Source organism: Eurosta solidaginis, chromosome 3 (assembly GCF_040869045.1).
Source record: "Eurosta solidaginis isolate ZX-2024a chromosome 3, ASM4086904v1, whole genome shotgun sequence".
Lineage (NCBI taxonomy): Eukaryota > Metazoa > Arthropoda > Insecta > Diptera > Tephritidae > Eurosta > Eurosta solidaginis.
This window is the reverse complement of record NC_090321.1, coordinates 262042392-262061160: the sequence shown is the minus strand read 5'-3', so window position 1 is coordinate 262061160 and position 18769 is coordinate 262042392. Positions and strand designations below refer to the sequence as shown.

The 18769-nt window shown below is 36.3% G+C and overlaps 1 protein-coding gene across 1 annotated transcript in view; it reads right to left on the bottom strand.

Moving 5' to 3' along the window:
- Nucleotides 1-18769, bottom strand: part of Ndg (Nidogen) — a 45002-nt gene that overhangs the window by 18092 nt on the left and 8141 nt on the right. The gene's annotated exons all lie outside the window — the stretch shown is intronic.

The window sequence follows — 18769 nt, the reverse complement described above, 5'->3', positions numbered from 1 at the left end:
AAATCTAAAGGCCAGATTATGTATGACACTGTGACACTTTGCGTCGCAGTCACTCATACTCAAGTCACCACTATATAATACCAAAAATTTCATAAAGGCATTTAGGTTTACTGTCCCTCACTAAAGTGAATGAATGCTCTTACATGATAGGAATTTTTCCTCATACGAGAAATAATGACTCTTTGCGGTTTACATTATTTGCCCCATAAGTTCTATATAAAACTGCCACTGTAGCGATTATTGCGTCTTCTTTTCTTGATAATATACGGTTTCTTACTGGTACTAATCCTCAGGCGAGACTCAACTCAATTTAGTACCTAACAAGTAAGGAAGTCTAAGTTCTGGTGAAACCGAACCAAAGTTATAATACCCTATGTACAAGTACAACTGGGTATAACAAAGTATGGATCCATGTCATAACGTGCACTTTCAATGGAAACACAAAAGCAATAACTCAACTACTGCCCGCAACAGCCCGCTATGTAAGTACTGAACAAGAGATGCGTTTTCAGCAGACATTAAGAATTCCTTCTAAGTACTCATCAGCTTGGCACGTATGATGCATATTTATGAAATGAACTGAAACCGAATTGGTTCAATGGTTGCTAGAATGCGATCGATGCATAGAATTTGTTGAATGATGAGCACAAATTAATTGCTTGGCGGACGCCTAATGATTTTCACAGCGGCAGTAGCAGACCAAGAGTCAATTTGTGCCTACTTAATCATTATGTTAGGGCTGTTGGTTAATGAAGATATCGCCTTATTCACAGACATTTCAAAGATACTGTTTAATTTTTTTTATGCTGCTGTTGAGCCGATTAGTCATACTAGCAGCAGGGTGGCATAGTGATGCAAGGCAATTAGTAGAAAAAGTATATAGTATATTTATTTGAGAGGGACTAGTAAGTGAGTATTTTACTCTCAGTGAATATTTGTTTTTCTTTTCTTTATCACCACATTTTTGCGTTTTTATTTCCATCTTCTTGGAGTTCTTTTGTGAAGCATTTCTCATTTTAAGTTCCCACACAAATAAATCTATATCAGTATGTAATCTAAGGAGCGTTCCGAAAAGAAAGTGCACACCTTAATTTGCTTTTGATTTGACGAGGAACGTTCCGAAAATAAAGTGCACACCTTAATTTGCTTTTGATTTGACGAGTTTGCAATATATTTCTTTTAATGTTCTTCTAATGAAAACTTGAATAATTAAGCAAGTTGACGATTAAAGGAAGCAAGCAAAAACAGCAATATCTTAGGTTAAGTTAGGTTGAACTGGCCTGTCCATGGGCACCTCACATAGACTGAATGAGTCCGTAGTATAACCAGAAGTTTGTTTTAACGACCAAACTGATAAAACCCATCAAAACCAGGACCTATGTTATAAAATAACTCCTCCTCTTGGCAAATACTAGAAGCTTCCTAGGACTTAAGCCACTTGCTGCTTCTAGATCTGACAGCTGTATCACTACTAACGGCTGAAGTCTTAGCTTGGCAAGCGCAGGGCACGAGCACAGAACGTGCTCGATCGTTTCCTCCTCCAACCCGCACTTCCTACATCTGCTATCCCTGACCAAGCCTAATTTAAAGGCATCTGACGCCAGAACGCTGTGTCCAGTCAGAATACCCGTCATGAGTTTACAGTCCTCTCTTTTTAAATATAGAAGCAACTTTGTCTAGTCTAAGGTTGTAAGACTTACACATAATCTTCGACACTTTACAGCCCCGCGTTTGAACCCACGCCTTTCCTGCTTAGTCGATCATGTGCACTTCTCGCCTTCGCTTAATCTCGCCCAGTCTAATTGTGACGTCTATGGAGCAAGCTTCAAGTGATGCTCCCTTTTTAGTTTATCCGCTTTTTCATTCCCTTCTATTCCCATATGCCCCGGGACCCAATATAGATGTATGCTTCTCCTTGTCCCGATTCTCTCCAGGGGCTGCTTACAAGCAATCATTTAATTTCCACAGAATTTTCTGTTCAACAGCTTTGGTTAACTTTTGTACACCTTTTAAGGGAAAAGTGGCCTTTCATTGACTTATATTTTTTCCAAGTTTTTTCCAAGCAACGGACAACTGAGGTTTAATCCGTCATGTTGTTTGTGCTATTAACCAAGTACCGTTCCTTTAAGAGCAATTGTGGGAAATTTAGTATATTGTCCTCTTTTTAATAAACTGTTCAAGCGTTTTCCTAAAAAATTTTGCTGCAGATATGATGAAATGTAAGGAGCCCGATTTGGGTCAAAACGAAGCTGACACGAGGTTCTGCAATAGAAAGGTGTCAGACGTTACGTGGATTCTTTCCTCGTTCATTATTACGCGGACAATTACAGGTTGTCCTTGAGCCTTTAATACAAATAGTTTGCCATAATAGTAGTTTTTTTACCTTATTTTGTTATCTAAATCGGTTACATATTTTTTTTTTTTTCTTTTTTTATGCAGCCTTAATTATCCGTTGAAATTTACTACACATTTCTCGCCATCAAACGATATTGTAACAGATTTTATGAATCCTTGATTATTTTGGACCCTCTGTTATAGTTAGCATCGCTAAATTGTCGAATAAATAACTCAAATAATCAGTATAGCAAAATGTTCTTTATTGATAACACTACTTTGGTAGTAGTAGTTCACGATTATATTTCGCGCGTACTTCAACTACAGCGTGTTAAAATCAAACTGATTGACTATTCCTCAGCTTGCGCTACTTTTATACTCTCATTTGCCTCGTTCGCTTGTTTCTCCTAGGGTCCAGACTTTTCGCCAACAGCTGCTTTTTTATTTCTCATTTCTATATCTCATATTCACATATGTGTGAGTAATAGTGACTGTTTCTCTTCCTTAATCGCTCTTAGCTGCTTACTACATATGTGACCTGGAATCATGAAATGAACCTATTGTGCGAAAATACCGTTGTTTACTTTATGAGTGATTTTCATAAGAAATATAGCGCGCTTTCCAATGGAACAAACCGCTTTCTATCCTTCTTAGTGTTTTCACAAATCGCATTTAAAGCCTAAGCGGACCACAAAAACGATTTTTTTAAATATTTCGATCCATACGTTACCTATCGGAGTTTTTTTCTTATTATTGCATTGTCATCAGGTTCTGAACTATATTCCAAGTATCAAGCTTATAGCTTATCGGGAAGTAACTTAAATTTTAATTAAAAAATTCGTTCACAACGGCCGGCCGCTACACAGAGTCAAGCTAAACAAAAACTTTAAACGCGTTTTTCTCGAAAACTTGTTTTCGCACAATAGGTCCCTTTCATGATTCCAGGTCACATATATCTATGTGAAATATTCTCTTCGCTCGTAGCTTCGCTGTTTACATGTATATGTAGCTGCTTGCTTTGTTGTTGTACATTTATTTAATAACAGCGTAGTAACGTATCATAATGCCGATATTCGCCACAATATTGATTAGCTAATTTTATCATTATGCTAGTGTTTCTCAATATTTCGCAAAATTTTGCACTGATATTGTTTAATTTATTTACATTTAGGTCCCTATCTTATTGACGTGTTTCATCCTCAAAACACGGTTTTTAAATTTTTGGGAAAAAACTTGCACTTGCAAGTCGGATTCATGCAAAATTTTAAGAATTGAGTTGTTTCCATGGTTTCTAATATAAAATTTGATTAAGGCATAGCACATACGGCGAATAGGAAACTTTGTGAATTGCCTAACTTATTTTTACTATAGTAAATGTACAATTTTATTTCATACTTTTGTTCTTCAATTAGAGATATAGCGAAAAATATGAAAGGTCCATCGATGAAGAAGCTAAAAGAAAAACAAAAATAGACCACACTATCTAACAATGTCTAACTAATAATGATCTGAACCCTTCATTTCGAGAATTAAGTGCGATGCGCTGTAACCTTCGGAGAGATTTCAGGCCGAGCTTCTCTTCCAATTTTAATTAATTTTTAACTTTTCATACAAATTGGCGGGACGGGAGCTACATGTTTTATGTCGACTCCGGACGGCATCTGCAAGGCAGATGAATTTTCACTGAATAGCTTTTCTTTGCAGAAATACACTCGGAGTGTTTGCCAAATCACTGCCGAGGGGCGACCTCACTTATAAAAACTTTTTTTTTATACTCAGTTGAGCAGAGCTCACAGAGTATATTAACTTTGCATAACGGTTGGTTGTACAGGTATAAAGGAATCGAGATAGATATAGACTTCCATATATCAAAATCATCAGTATAGAAAAAAAATTCGATTGAGCAATGTCCGTCCGTCCGTCAGTAAATTTTGAGGTATCTTGATGAAATTTGGTACGTAGGTTCCTGGGCACTCATCTCAGATCGCTATTTAAAATGAACGATATCGGACAATAACCACGCCCACTTTTTCGATATCGAAAATTTCGAAAAATTGAAAAAGTGCGATAATTCAAAACCAAATACGCATTAAGCGATGAAACTTGGTAGACGAGTTGAGCTTATGACGCAGAATAGAAAACTAGTAAAATTTTGGACAATGGGCGTGGCACCTCCCACTTTTAAATGAAGGTAATTTAGAAGTTTTGCAAGCTGTAATTTGGCAGTCGTTGAAGATATCATGATGAAATTTGGCAAGAACGTTACTCTTATTACTTTATTTCTGCTTAATAAAAATTAACAAAATCGGAGAACGACCACGCCCACTTTTTAAAAAAAAATTTTTTTTAATTCAAATTTTAAAAGAAAAATTAATATCTTTACAGCATATAAGTAAATTATGCCAACATTCAACTCCAGTAAAAATATGGTGCAAAAAAATACAAAAATAAAAGAAAATGTCAAAATGAGCTTGGTTTCGCCCTTTTTCATTTAATTTGTCTAGGATGCTTGTAATGCCATAAGTCGAACAAAAATTAACCAATCCTTGTGAAATTTGGTATAAGCTTTTCTTCTAGGACGATAACTGTTTTCTGTGAAAAAGGGCGAAATCGGTTGAAGCCACGCCCAGTTTTTATACACAGTCGACCGTCTGTCCTTCCGCTCGGCCGTTAACACGATAACTTGAGCAAAAATCGATATATTTTTACTAAACTTAGTTCACGTACTTACCTGAACTCACTTTGTATTGGTATAAAAAATGGCCGAAATCCGACTATGACCACGCCCACTTTTTCGATATCGAAAATTACGAAAAATGAAAAAAATGCCATAATTATATACCAAATACGAAAAAATGGATGAAACATGGTAATTGTATTGGTCTATTGACGCAAAATATAACATTAGAAAAAAACTTGGTAAAATGGGTGTGACACCTACCATATTAAGTAGAAGAAAATGAAAAAGTTTTGCAGGGCGAAATCAAAAGCCCTTGGAATCTTGGAAGGAATACTGTACGTGGTATTACATATATAAATAAACTAGCGGTACCCGACAGATGATGTTCTGGATCACCCTGGTCCACATTTTGGTAGATATCTCGAAAACGCCTTCACATATACAACTAAGGGCCATTCCCTTTTAAAACCCTCATTAATACCTTTAATTTGATACCCATATCGTACAAACAAATTCTACAGTCACCCCTGGTCCACGTTTATGGCAATATCCCGAAAAGGCGTCCACCCATAGAACAAAGGCCCACTCCCTTTTAAAAAACTTATTACACTTTTCGTTTGACACCCATATTGTACAAACGCATTCTAGAGTCAACCCAGGTCCACTTTTATAACGATATTCCGAAAAGGCGTCCACCTATAGAACTAAGGCCCACGCCCTCTTAAAATACTCATTAACACCTTTCATTTGATACTCATATCGTACAAACAAATTCTAGAGTCACTCCTGGTCCATCTTTATGGCGATATCTCGAAAAGGCGTCCATCTATAGTACTTAGGCCCACGCTCTTTTAAAATACTCATTAATACCTTTTATTTGATACACATGTCATACAAACACATTCCAGGGTTACCCTAGGTTCCTTTTACAACATGGTGATTTCCCTTACTTTGTCTCCACAGCTCTCAACTGAGTATGTAATGTTCGGTTACACCCGAACTTAGCCTTCCTTACTTGTTTTTAATTAAAAAACTGTTTTTCTAAATTTTCGATGTTACTTTGCCCGGGGTTTGAACGCAGTATCTTCGGTGTGGTATGTTGACCACGCTACCACTACACCACGGCGAGAGATAATTAATTAAAAGTGAGCGCTTTTTTTCGGAACAGCCATTACATGTCATCTATATGTATGAAATTCCTTTTACGCTTCTCAGTCCCCTTCTCTGCATCGTAATTACGTACGAGTGCATACAATGTTATAGCTCAAAGCATTTGCTATTATGTGCATGTGCCAACAACAAAACATATTCCATTCGTTATGAAAAAAAAGAAGTGTGAAATGCTATAAGAACTCTTTTTTATTGTTACAACATAATTAAGACTTCAACATGCCTATTGAGCTAATAGCCGCTTTAATGATTCACATTTTGCCGCCTCGCCTAAGCAACGCAAGATGCACGCAAAATTATTTCAAATGGATGTTATAAAGTAACACATAAAAACAAATATTCGAGTTTGAAAAAAAAAACTAACAAGGCACTGTATTCGAAATTCTTAAATAAACAGATCCCACTCAGCATTTAGGTGATTCAATTTTGAATTTCCCCACATATCAATACAATTTGATTACTCTTTCTGACTAAATAATGAGTTATCATACAATTGAACAAAAGAAATAATCAAATATGAATACTTTTGATGATGAAAAACTAAAAAGCATTTTTCGATCACTTTTTGGAATCATTTTTGAAGTCCTTTAATGACTAAATTTTAATATTTCATCAAAACCAACAAAAAGAATGATCAAATATGCTTACCTTTGATGATCAAAAACTGAATATAGGTTTTCAATCACATTTTGGAATCATATTTGAATCAAATGTGTTTACTTTAGGTGATCAAAAATTTATAATCATTTTTCATTCAGCTTTCTGAATCTTTTATGAATATATTTGTTGACTGAATAATGAATTTTATACTTGTTGAAATTTTAATTTTCATTAAAAATTTTATTTTTTTCACATACACATATTTTTTCAATCATGAAGCTAAGAAAAAATATATAAACATTTTATTATTTATGCAAAAGTTATTATTCAAGACAAAAATAATGTAGTGCTGCTCGTGAACGAAGATTTCCCCAATCATTTCTCCCCTTCAGATTCCCAGAAAATACATAATGATTGGTCAATACATAGGTTGTGAGCTATTTGAACCCCAGGTAAGTGGAACTATCTTGACATACCTGGATAAGGCTTCAACATGCCGTATCGTATCCATATTTTAAGATGCAGACGATAATTCTGATGTTGGATGTTGTAGTCGCAACCGATTTTCTGGTGGATTCTTATCTTATGGACCAAATTAAGTTAGAACCCAAAATTTAAGCTTTTTCTACCGGGCCGTTTTTGAGAAAATTCGATTTAAATTTTGAAAATAGTTTGTAAATTGTCGAGCTCGAGGCCATACAATATTAAATAACAAACAAAGAAAACTGTTTATTTGTATATGTTATATATTGTCGTTTTTTATTTATCGATACCCAGTCGATCTGGTACATCCAACGATTCCTGAAGATGACTTCTAATTGAAGTCGAAATATCGATAAATAAAAAACGACAATATATAACATATCCAAATAAACAGTTTTCTTTGTTTGTTATTTAATATTGTATGGACTCGAGCTCGACAATTTACAAACATTTTTACAAACTAAAGGCCAAAAAACCAACAAAAAATTAATTTTGAAAATAGCAAAAAATCAGTACTAACTTTTTTGATCTTTTTTGATTTGTGGTCCGATTTGGCTCATATTTGGAACACATAATACATGCAAGAATAGAAATCGACCTATGCAAAAATTGCCGCTAGGTGGCGCATGTATAGAGATATTCACAAAAATCGTATTTGTGGTCCGATTTGGCTCCTATTTGGAACACATTATACATACATGAATAGAAAACGGCCTGCGGAAAAATTGCCGCTAGCTGGCGCAAAGATCCAGATATTCAAAATTTTCGATACGATTTTTTTGAATATATCGATCCTTGCGCCACCTAGCGGCGATTTTTTCTCATAAGTCGATTTTGTTCCAAATATGAACCAAATCGGACCACAAATCAAAAAAGATCAAAAAAGTTAGTACTGATTTTTTGCTGTTTTCAAAATTTAAATCGAATTTTCTCAAAAACCGCTCGGTATAAAAAGCTTAAATTTTTAGATTCTGACTTAGTTTGGTCCATAAAATAAGAATCCACGAGAAAATCGGTTGTGCTTTGACCCTTCAATTAAACTTGCTTCAGGCAAACAGTGAGATGTATATCGGTCAAGTTTGTTTGCGAGTTAGCTGTGGTTCGAATAGCTTACTTTGACATGCTTTCTTCCCCTGATCAAATAAGATTATTATGTGGTATCCTATTTTGAATGAGATATGAAGAATAAATGCATTATAATGGCGTTCAAAAATGATTCAAAAACTTCAACCAAAACGATTGAAATATATTCACGAATATGATCAGAAAATAACTGTGAAAAGCAGTCAAATATTACTCTAAAACAATTAAAGCTCAATTTTACAATGATATCAAATATGAATAAAAAGCGTTTCGAAATAGGAATCATAAATGATTATTCAAGAATAATCATATTTATGGTACATTTTTCTCCCGACGATACGTTAATTTTCGAACAGAAAATGCTTTTAAATTTGAACGTTTTTAATCATCTTGGGTTATGATTTTTAAATATTTTTTGATGAAAATTTTCAAAAAACGAAAAGTTAACCGATATCGTGCCATCGATTTTTCGATAGGATTTGTGCTCAGGAAAAAAAATTACGCACTACGCACACCCAAAAATTAAATAATTTTCGAGCCTGCGAAATTTAATTTTTTTTTTTTACTTTTTTCCGACCAAAATGAATTGGATATGAGCTCATTTGAAACCAATTCTGAGATAGAGCGTTCTTCTACCAAATTCTTACATAGGATATTACTCAACCGAAACAACTTTTGAAAAAGGACGTTATTCAAAATATATCTGAGATGAAGCGTTTTCGAAACGGCAGCCGAGTTAGGGTGATATTCCACTCAGCATTCGATGTGTAATATTTTATTTCACAGCAAAAAAATTAAAAGTAACACGTATTTTAATAAAACGGAACGATTTTCAAAACATACAAAAGAAAATCGCGCGAATTGTTATTCCGACACAGACAAGGCGAATCCATACCAGGTGGTGGCAAAGCTAATTCAGCCTATTAATCGTGCAGAAGAATGTCAAGTCAAAAGAAAATTTTAATTGATTTCGATTAATTGACATAATTAAGTACAAAGCGATGTATGGAAAATAATCTAGCAATCAGTTCTTGGGATAACAACACCTGGTACTGAACTCGCCTTGGACACAAATCTGTATTATTATTCAGTGGTGGTTTCATGCTTCTTCTGCCAACTTTTTTAATTTTCTTATATTCAAGGCACTTTATATCTCCTAGGAGATTTTAAGCCGAGCTTCTCTTCCAATTTTCAGCGCCCTATTGTTTTTTATTTTTTTTTATACATAATTGGCGTGACGGCGAAAACACTTCCAAGTGGCGGGTTCGCTTACAAATACTTTTTTGAAAGTACTTTGATGTTGATTTTAACTACCGTTATTACTCCATACAAACAGTTTGAGGTACTGACGCCAACGCCAAACACCGTCTCAATAGGGCCAAATGTAGGACGCCTTTAAACGAAAATAACTCATCTGCTGGTTTGTTGACATCACCATGCTTATCAGTTCTGTCTGTCCATTTTCGATTATTGATATCTCATTGCATTTTTTTAAATTCAATCCCATTCAATAGCGCGGCGCTTCGAAACAATTTGACGCGCCACTCACTTGGAGTACGGTGTGTTACCGATGCATATATTCAAAGTTTGGGATCATTTCTGGACCATTTCGAGTTTCTACCTAGCCATGGACACTCTTCATACCATGAAGCCAACGCCATGGCTTGATTAACGTACTATGCTAGCGCAATCGCGCCAAGCTAATTTTAAGCGCTGCTCATTGGGTTTATTAGTATAAGTGTTATATAATGACGGCAACACAAGTAATACAGCTTTTGAATAGTTAACCAGCACCTTTCACAATACAGAATTCGTAAGAAAAATCTTTGCGCCATTGACTTGAATTGTTGCCTATAGTCTGGTGGGACTAGCGCTACTGATGTCATAGCGTTATGCTATTGCTAAAAAAAGTGTATCAGCTCCAATGGCGCTAAACTCGATATCAACACACTCAACAACGAGAAGATTTGCTCAGCCTTATCTGGATCTTTTGAGTCAGTTTTAAGTTGTATTTCGAATCTGGATGTTTATTTAGAAACTATGTCGGGTCCAATTTGTTTTCATACAGAAATTGTTCTCGAAATTAAATGCAATACAGAGCAGCTTTTATGGCTCATTTCGGCATGACCTCAGTACCATTTCGGGAACGTCTTCAGGATGTCGTCCACATAACTTCGGATTACTACGGCACTAAGTTGTCTGGGACTCTTTTTAGTTATCGCATCTTGAATTTTCGATGTAGTCTCATAAAATCATTCCGGGTCTAGGAAGTACCTAAAGATGCTGGATTCATATTCAGAAAGCGGCTGTTACTCTTGCAGCTCTCCCATAAACCTTCAGAGTATTTTGGTAGCCGTAATAACCACAACATCTTAACCTTTGAGTATTCGAGGGAAAACTTCTTGAGAATATTTTCGCGGCGCTAATGACATACATCAAAGAAGATTCCCTGCAGTCAAAAGCCAAAGTAGTCAGCAAACATTCTAGTTCATTGACTAGAATTTTGTGGGGTTATTCATAGTAGTTAATATTGAATAATTTATTCGACTAGAATTTCGTCTGCCGGACTCGAGGAAATGCGCGAGTGCCAGTTTGCAATCCATACTTCAATTGACAATGCTAGATATCGTCCAAATCAACGGCACATAAACACAAGCATGACGAGTCGACCCTCACCGTTATCTCAGCAGAGGTTAAAGAAGATATCGAAAACGCCAAGCCTTCCATATCAATAGTCCCAGACGGATAACCTATGCCGATGCCAAAACACCTTGGCCATGAGAGCATCAGCAGCCTAGCACATGTTTTCTACTTGGCGTTAAAAGCCTTTGCCATGGCAGAATAATGGAGAATGGTAAGGATAAAACCACTACCAAAGACCGGAAACCCAGCCAGTACCTAACGATATTATGCCTTTGGTCAGTAACGAAAAAATTTGAAGCCATTACGATTCCCTCAACTAAATGAAATTCTTCGGTTATCCAGCCATCAGCATGACTTCCGTAAAGTGCATATCACTACCACCATTCTGAACTCCATTAACACTAATCATAGGACGGTGCTTGTGCAGCTTGGCCTGTTTTGACGTGGTCAACCACGACTGGTTCGTCCTTCTTCGTTAGCTAGATAGATAATTTACTGAAAATTGCACTGCGACCATTGGTCTATTGTGCCCTCACCTCCTTCGCAACACATCATCTAAGCCGACTTCCTTGATGAACCCTAGCCGTTCTCTTGGCTTGAGGGATTTAATGTGGGAATGTTCTGGCCATGGTGAGCTCATAAACTTACCCCTGTGTCTTGAGATTGCGTCACAGGATATGGTCCGCCGGCTCCGCTGATCGATCACAAAATCGGCATGTGTTATTCCGTTACTTTTTAGGTTTTATATATATGTACGTGTTTTTATCAAAATTTATTCCAAAATATAATGTATTGAAGTGATAAATTTTAAAGTGATATATGTATGTATATTAACTTGGGTCGATTTGTATGGACGAAAGTTAACCAATATCGCGCCATCGATTTTTCGATAGGACTTGGGCTCAAGAAAAAAAGTTCCACTACGCATACCCAAAAAAATAATTTTCGAAAGGGTAAATTTTTCGACCAAAACACTCCCTAAAACCCAAAAAACAATTTATTTTTTTTTTCAAAAAATTGTTGTAAAAATCAATGGCGCGATATCGGTTGATAAATCGACCCAGTCTAATATATATACTTTTTATATATATGAAACATAATGAATAAAATGAATTTGAGCTAATTTATCAATTTTCAAGTAATTTTTCAACCCAACTAGGACTAGTGTATTAACTACTAGGATGCTGATGCAAATATCGAATAGTATGTCAACTGGTATTACAATGATGCACAGACTGAGTAGTATGCCAACTGGTATGTTGATGTTGAATACACTAACTAGTATGTCACTTGGTATGATATTGATATATATAATAACTAATACGCCATCTCGTATAATGCTGGCGCAAAGGCTGACTAGTATGTTAATTGGTATGACACTGATGAGTATGCTGACTAGTATGGCATCTGGTACGATGTTGGTGTATATAATGACTAGTTTGTCAATTGGTATGATGCTGATGCAGAGACTGGCAATTGATATTTCGTAGGACATCGCCATGTTAAAAATACCAGTTGCTAATATGAAAAAATTACAGAACTCATACTAGTTGGGATTTTTGGCAAACTAGTATTCATCTAGTATACATCTAGTTGGTTTGACTGCAGGGTTTTAATGAGCTCCACGAGCTTCACACATGCTTCGGTGAATAACAATTTATCAATCGTCCAGAAAAAAGTATGCCAATGAGTGAAAACACTCCAATCCAATAAATCTTCCTATTGACAACGGGCGGTGACAGAAGAGGAAGGAGAAGAAAAATGCTCATGTCTCTATCTTTAGTTACTTCAAAGGAGTGATTCTTCAAAAATTGGACATACTTAGATAAAAGTAAACATATGGCACCATAGGTTTGTTATAAAATTGCATTCATTTGGCACGCAATGACCACGTAATAAAAGCACTAAAAGTGACAACAACCCATCGTCGTCACATCTGTAAACATTTGACATGATAACACAATTTCGAGCGATTAATTTTGATTGCAAACAAGCTACAAACATACAATATTAACCTATTTGTAAGTACTAATAATATTATTGCAATGATGCAAATAATAAGTCGTGGAAAATAGAACACAGGCCTAAATGAAGCAAAGCAACTTTTGCAGCGCCTCGCTAGCTAAGTCCTCAGTAAATCGGTAGTCTTATTATATATGTACATTAGACTGGGTCGATTTATTAACCGATATCGCGCCATCGATTTTTCGATAGGATTTGGGCTCAGGAAAAAAAGTTCCACTACGCATACCGGAAAAAAATTTTCGAGCCTGCGAAATTTCATTTTTTTTTACTTTTTTCGAATTTGATTTTTAAGGTTTTTTTCATGACCTACTAAAAAATTTTCATTTGATTGTAAAATTTTCATGTATACCCTGCCCGAACCAAAAATGTACGCTAAAAAAATGACAACATTTTTAGCGGACATTTTTGGGTCGGACAGGATATACATATGAACATTTTTTTAGTAGGTCATGAAAAAACCTTAAAAATCAAAATCGCAAAAAAAAAGTCAAAAAAATGAAATTTCGCAGGCTCGAAAATTATTTTTTTGGGTATGCGTATTGGAACTTTTTTTCCTGAGCCCAAATCCTATCGGAAAATCGATGGCGCGATATCAGTTAACTTTCAGCCATACAAATCGACTCACCCTAATGTACATATACTCTGCTGATTATAATTGCGTGTGTGTATATATGTTTTTATTTATTTCTATAAATATGATAGGTACTTGATAAATAGTCCATGTGGCTCAAATTGATTCCTATAATCACATTTTCTCTGATTTGAATCAGTTGATATTGAAATTTACAGCCTTTGATGTGTAAGTGTCTTATTGAACTTGGTATGGGTGAATCCAGAATGGAAGCGTAAGGTTAGTGCAAGATTAATCGTTGTCTTTAGAAGTAATATAACTATATGAGAATATTGAATGTAAGTGTAGACGTATAGTGTGGGATTGGTACGGGGCAATATCGAATATAAGCATAAGTGTTGTCACTTCACTGTAATGTAATGTAGGAACAAAGTACGTGGTAAAGTTAATACGAGTGAAACGGTTTGCGCACGATGGGTTGTTGTTGTTGTTGTAGCGATAAGGACACTCACCGAAAGCCTTGGGGAGTGTTATCGAGTTGATGGTCCTTTGCCGGATTCAGATCCGGTACGTTCCGGTACCAAGCCCGACTATCTCGGGAACGATTTGTTATGACCACATGCGACCTTCTTGGCCATCCCGCCCTCCCACCCCTAGATCCATGAGGAGTTCGGGGTCGCCAGAGTCTCCGCTGCTAATGAAACAGGATTCGCCGCGGATAGGTGAGGTTGACAATTGGGTTTGGAGAAGCTATGTATACATTGCGCTGGCAACCTGAAAAGGTTGCGCTACACAACCCCTTGAATTTGGTATTTTAGTCAGCTCTTACGACAGGCATACCTACCGCGAGTATATTCTAACCCCCTAACCCGCTGGGTGATCGGTTTGTCATCGACGGGTTAGGGGCGATTAATCCATTTCTTATAGACGAGTTATCGATTGTTATAGGTATGTTATCGACAAGGCATACTGCCGTCCAAAGCGAAAAGGCAAAAAAATCATGTACCGCCATTTATGAATTTTAAGTAAAGTCAATTATTATCATTTAAAGTTCACCTTCAAAGATAAAACAAGTTTTCAAATTTGATGTTTACTAGAAAAATCTTGAATTTTCCAAATAAATATTAAATTTTCTCTGATTTCACTTTTTACACTTAACTTGATTTTTGCTATGGACGGCGGTGTAGATAAATTATCCATTTATTTTCGAAAGGCTGTCGTTGAGTTATCGACTTTTTATCGACGAGCCTTTATTTGGTTATCGGAAAGGTATCGAATTATTATGGAAAAGAATTATCCGAAAAGTTATCGATATATTATCAAAAATTTTTGGATTGTTATCGAAAAGTTACCGATTTTTTATCGAAGAGTTATTGATTTGTTATCAAATAAAGTTATCGATTTGATATCGAAAAGTTATCGACTTATTTTGGTGTAGCACACCATTATTTATGGGTGTGCTATCTATTTGTTATCGATGACTCAACGGTTAGCTATGAAATTGATACCAATAAAATTTTAATATAAAATCGATTACCAAAAAGAAGCCAATGGCAAAGGGACAACAAAGCGATAACAAACCGATAACTGGACAACAATAACTGGATAACAATAATCCATTTTCGACAATAAGCCGATAATAAAATAATAACTTTTCGATATCGATTGTTACTTACTAAGCTCTCAAAAAAGCCCGAATTACATATTTCTGGCAAAGTAATCTCTGTTGAGGTTTATCGTCAAACACCTGAGCCAGCACTAGTTAATTCAAATACATTACTTTTCTAGGCGCACATCTGCATTTGCAACGAGGATCGCGAGTACTTAGCACTCACGCCGTGTTTTAAAGAGCCGGGGTACAAAAAATGATACTGGGAGAAGACCCTCTGAATTTGGGGATTATAGTTTGGTGGTATAATGCATTCTACTGCGGACGACAGACCTACTTAGATGGATATAGTTAAAAATCATAGTCGGTTGGCAAGCTTTGGTCAAATTTCACTTTAAATTTTTTTTCTGTTGGTCTATTTTGTGCTGACTGAAATTAAAACATAAAAAAATATATTCAACTAGCAGAACCGGCAGACGTTGTTGTGCTCTAAATTTTTGGTCTATCTGCATACATTTTAATAAGCTTTTTCCGTCTAACTCTGCCCTCGCCCCTCTACACTTTTTCCTAATCTTTGTATTCACTCCTTTCTCCGTATTTTTCGCTTCATCTATCACCATCTTTGTTTCATTCTATCTCTTTCTCAGTCTTTTCCTTCTCTCTTTTCTCTTCTCTCAAGTTTTTCTCATTCTTGGTGGTATGTATTTTGTTCCAGTCCCATTCCGAGTCTCAGTCCCAGTCCCACTCCGAGTCTCAGTCTCAGCCTCAGTCCCAGTCCTAGTCCTAATCACAGTCCCAGTCCGTCTCTGGTCTACTTCCCGGAAAAAAGCATCGTAAATACTAATATAGGCAAATTTATATACCAAATTTCAGGCAAATCGAATAGGACGTATGTAAATAGGTATGTGGGTATTATTAATTCATGTCTTTATTTCGGCTTCGCATGCATATTTATCAGTTTTGCCAGGTTGATGTGACTAAATCGAATATCACAATGAAAATTACTTAAAAGCTCTCAGCAACAACTTTTATTTGATATCCATAATACACACACATTCTAGGGGTATCCGGGTCCATGTTTTGGCCTATATCTCGAGACCCTAGTCACCCAGCGGTGTAAAATTTACTCTGTACTAAAGCAAACATCAACAGCTTCAATTTGATACCCATAATGTAAAAACACATTCTAGGTGTATCCGGGTCGACGTTTTGGCCTATATCTCGAGACCCTAGTCACCAATAGGTATGAAAACTAGCCTGTACTAAAGCACTCATCAACAGATTTCATTTGATATCCATATTGTATAAACACATTCTAGGGGTACCCGGTTCACGTTTTGGCCTATTTCTCGAGAGCCTAGTCACCCAGGGGTACGAAAAATACCCAGTATCAAAGTACTCAGCTTCCATTTGACACCCATACTCTACAAACATATCCCAGGATTACCCAGGTCCACGTTTTGATCTCAAGACCCTAGCCAGAACGGGATAGAAAGTATCCCATGTCCGTTCCCTGGTTCTGAGCTACCTCTCCACCAATTTTCATTCAAATCGGTTCATCCGTTCTTGAGTTATGCGTAGTGTAACTAACACCACTTTCTTTTATATACATATTTGAATTTTTTCTAAAAAAAAATCATAACTCAAGAATGGCTAAACCGATTTGGGATTTCAAAATCAAGTAACCATCATCTCTCCTTCCTGTATATTTCCTAAAAATTTCATGGCAATCTTTCTATCTCGAGTTATGGAGTGACAATCAAAATGTACACTTCTTTTTATATATACAGATTAATGATTTTTTTCATTTTATCATTTCACAAAACTCTCGATCCAATACGTATTTTAAAAATTTTGCACTTATTCGAATATTACTGTGAAAAATATTGCAAATTTAAAATGACCATAGCAAGGAATGATGTGCAAATAATGGAAAACGATCTCGTGGTTTTACTATATAAGACGGGATGTTTCATTCCGAGTTAAAACTACTGCGCCCCCAAAATTGCTGTTACACAGTGCGAATTGAATTCGGGTACATACGGCATTGATATATATTCTCGAACAGCTCATAATTAAATCCCTTTTAATACTCGCTGCTCATACAAAGGGAAACTTTTCTGTCGAATATTTCAGAAGACTTCACGAGAGTTGCCAGCGAAAGGATGGCATTTATTGGTCAAGAGAGAACTTAACTGTGCAATTGCTTAGTCAGTCCAAATTTGCACTCACTTGTAAAAGTGAGTCTACCCTGAATTTCTATTCTGAAATTATGTTCACAAAAAATTCTAACCTGCAATTCACGCAAGACTTGAACTCAATGTGTCGACAAACTGATTAAACTATATCAGTGCGCTTCATACTTATTAAATCTAACATCAATCAGAACTACACGATACTTCAAATTCTTGAGAAGACCCACGATAAGAGAACCGACACACACCATTCTTATGTTTGAGTTTAAGTTTCCTGCAAAGCAGGGGTTTCCAAAAATTGAGAAGGATTGCCCTTTCGCATATGCAATGAGAGCACAATTCTGGTATGGAATCGAGATCACAGCTGCAAAGCTTATATAGATTTAGCAATTAACGTTAAGTAACAGCATCAGCTGCGCAAGGTTGGGAAGGACCTCTATAACTCATTCGCAATCAAACCATGTTTCAAACAAAATGGCTTTCTATCATACAGTTTGTATAACCTGATGCTTGAGGAAATAGTTTTAGTAGCACATCCAAACCGCGATGGTGCTTTAATAAAATAAGAATACAATTTCTGGTGTTGCTTACTTACTTAATTGGTGCTTAACTGTTAAACGGATATGACCGTCCAACAACGCGCGCCAGTCGCTTTTCTCTTTGCCAACTGGCGCCAATTGGTCACATCGAGTAAGTTTAAATCGTTTTACACCTGTTCCCTCCAACGTAGTGGGGGCCGCCCTCTCCCTCTGCTTCCATAGGCGGGTTCCGATAGAGACACTTTCTTAGCCGGAGTATCATCTTTCATGGCCTAGCCAGCGCAGCCGCTGAATTTTAATTCGCTGGACTATGTTGATGTCTGCGTAAAGTTCGTACAGTTCATCGTTAAATCTTCTTCGTTATTCGCCATCGCCAATGCGTAGAGGTCCATAAATATTTCGAAGAACTTTTCTCTCGAACACTCCCAGAGCCACTTCATTTGATGTTGTCATGGTCCATGCTTCTGCACCATATAGCAGGACGGATGCTGATGTTGTTGTTAGTATTAATGCTGGTTCCCAAAAAAACGAAGTCTTTTACTATTTCGAAATTATGGCTGCCAACAGTAGCGTGGTTGCCAAGGCACATATGCGCTGATTCTTTGTTCGATGACAGCAGGTACTTCGTTTTGTTATCTTGCACCATCAAACCCATCCTTACCGCTTCTTTTTCCAGTTTGTAGTAAGCAGAACTAACGACGCGGGTGTTTAGGCCGATAAAATTCTGGTGTATGCTGAATATTTTGATATCATTGGTCTTTATAGCTCGTCATAAGCTCTGTGAAAATTTGGTATTGTATTGTATCAAAGGATTCATGATGAACTTTACTCAAACTT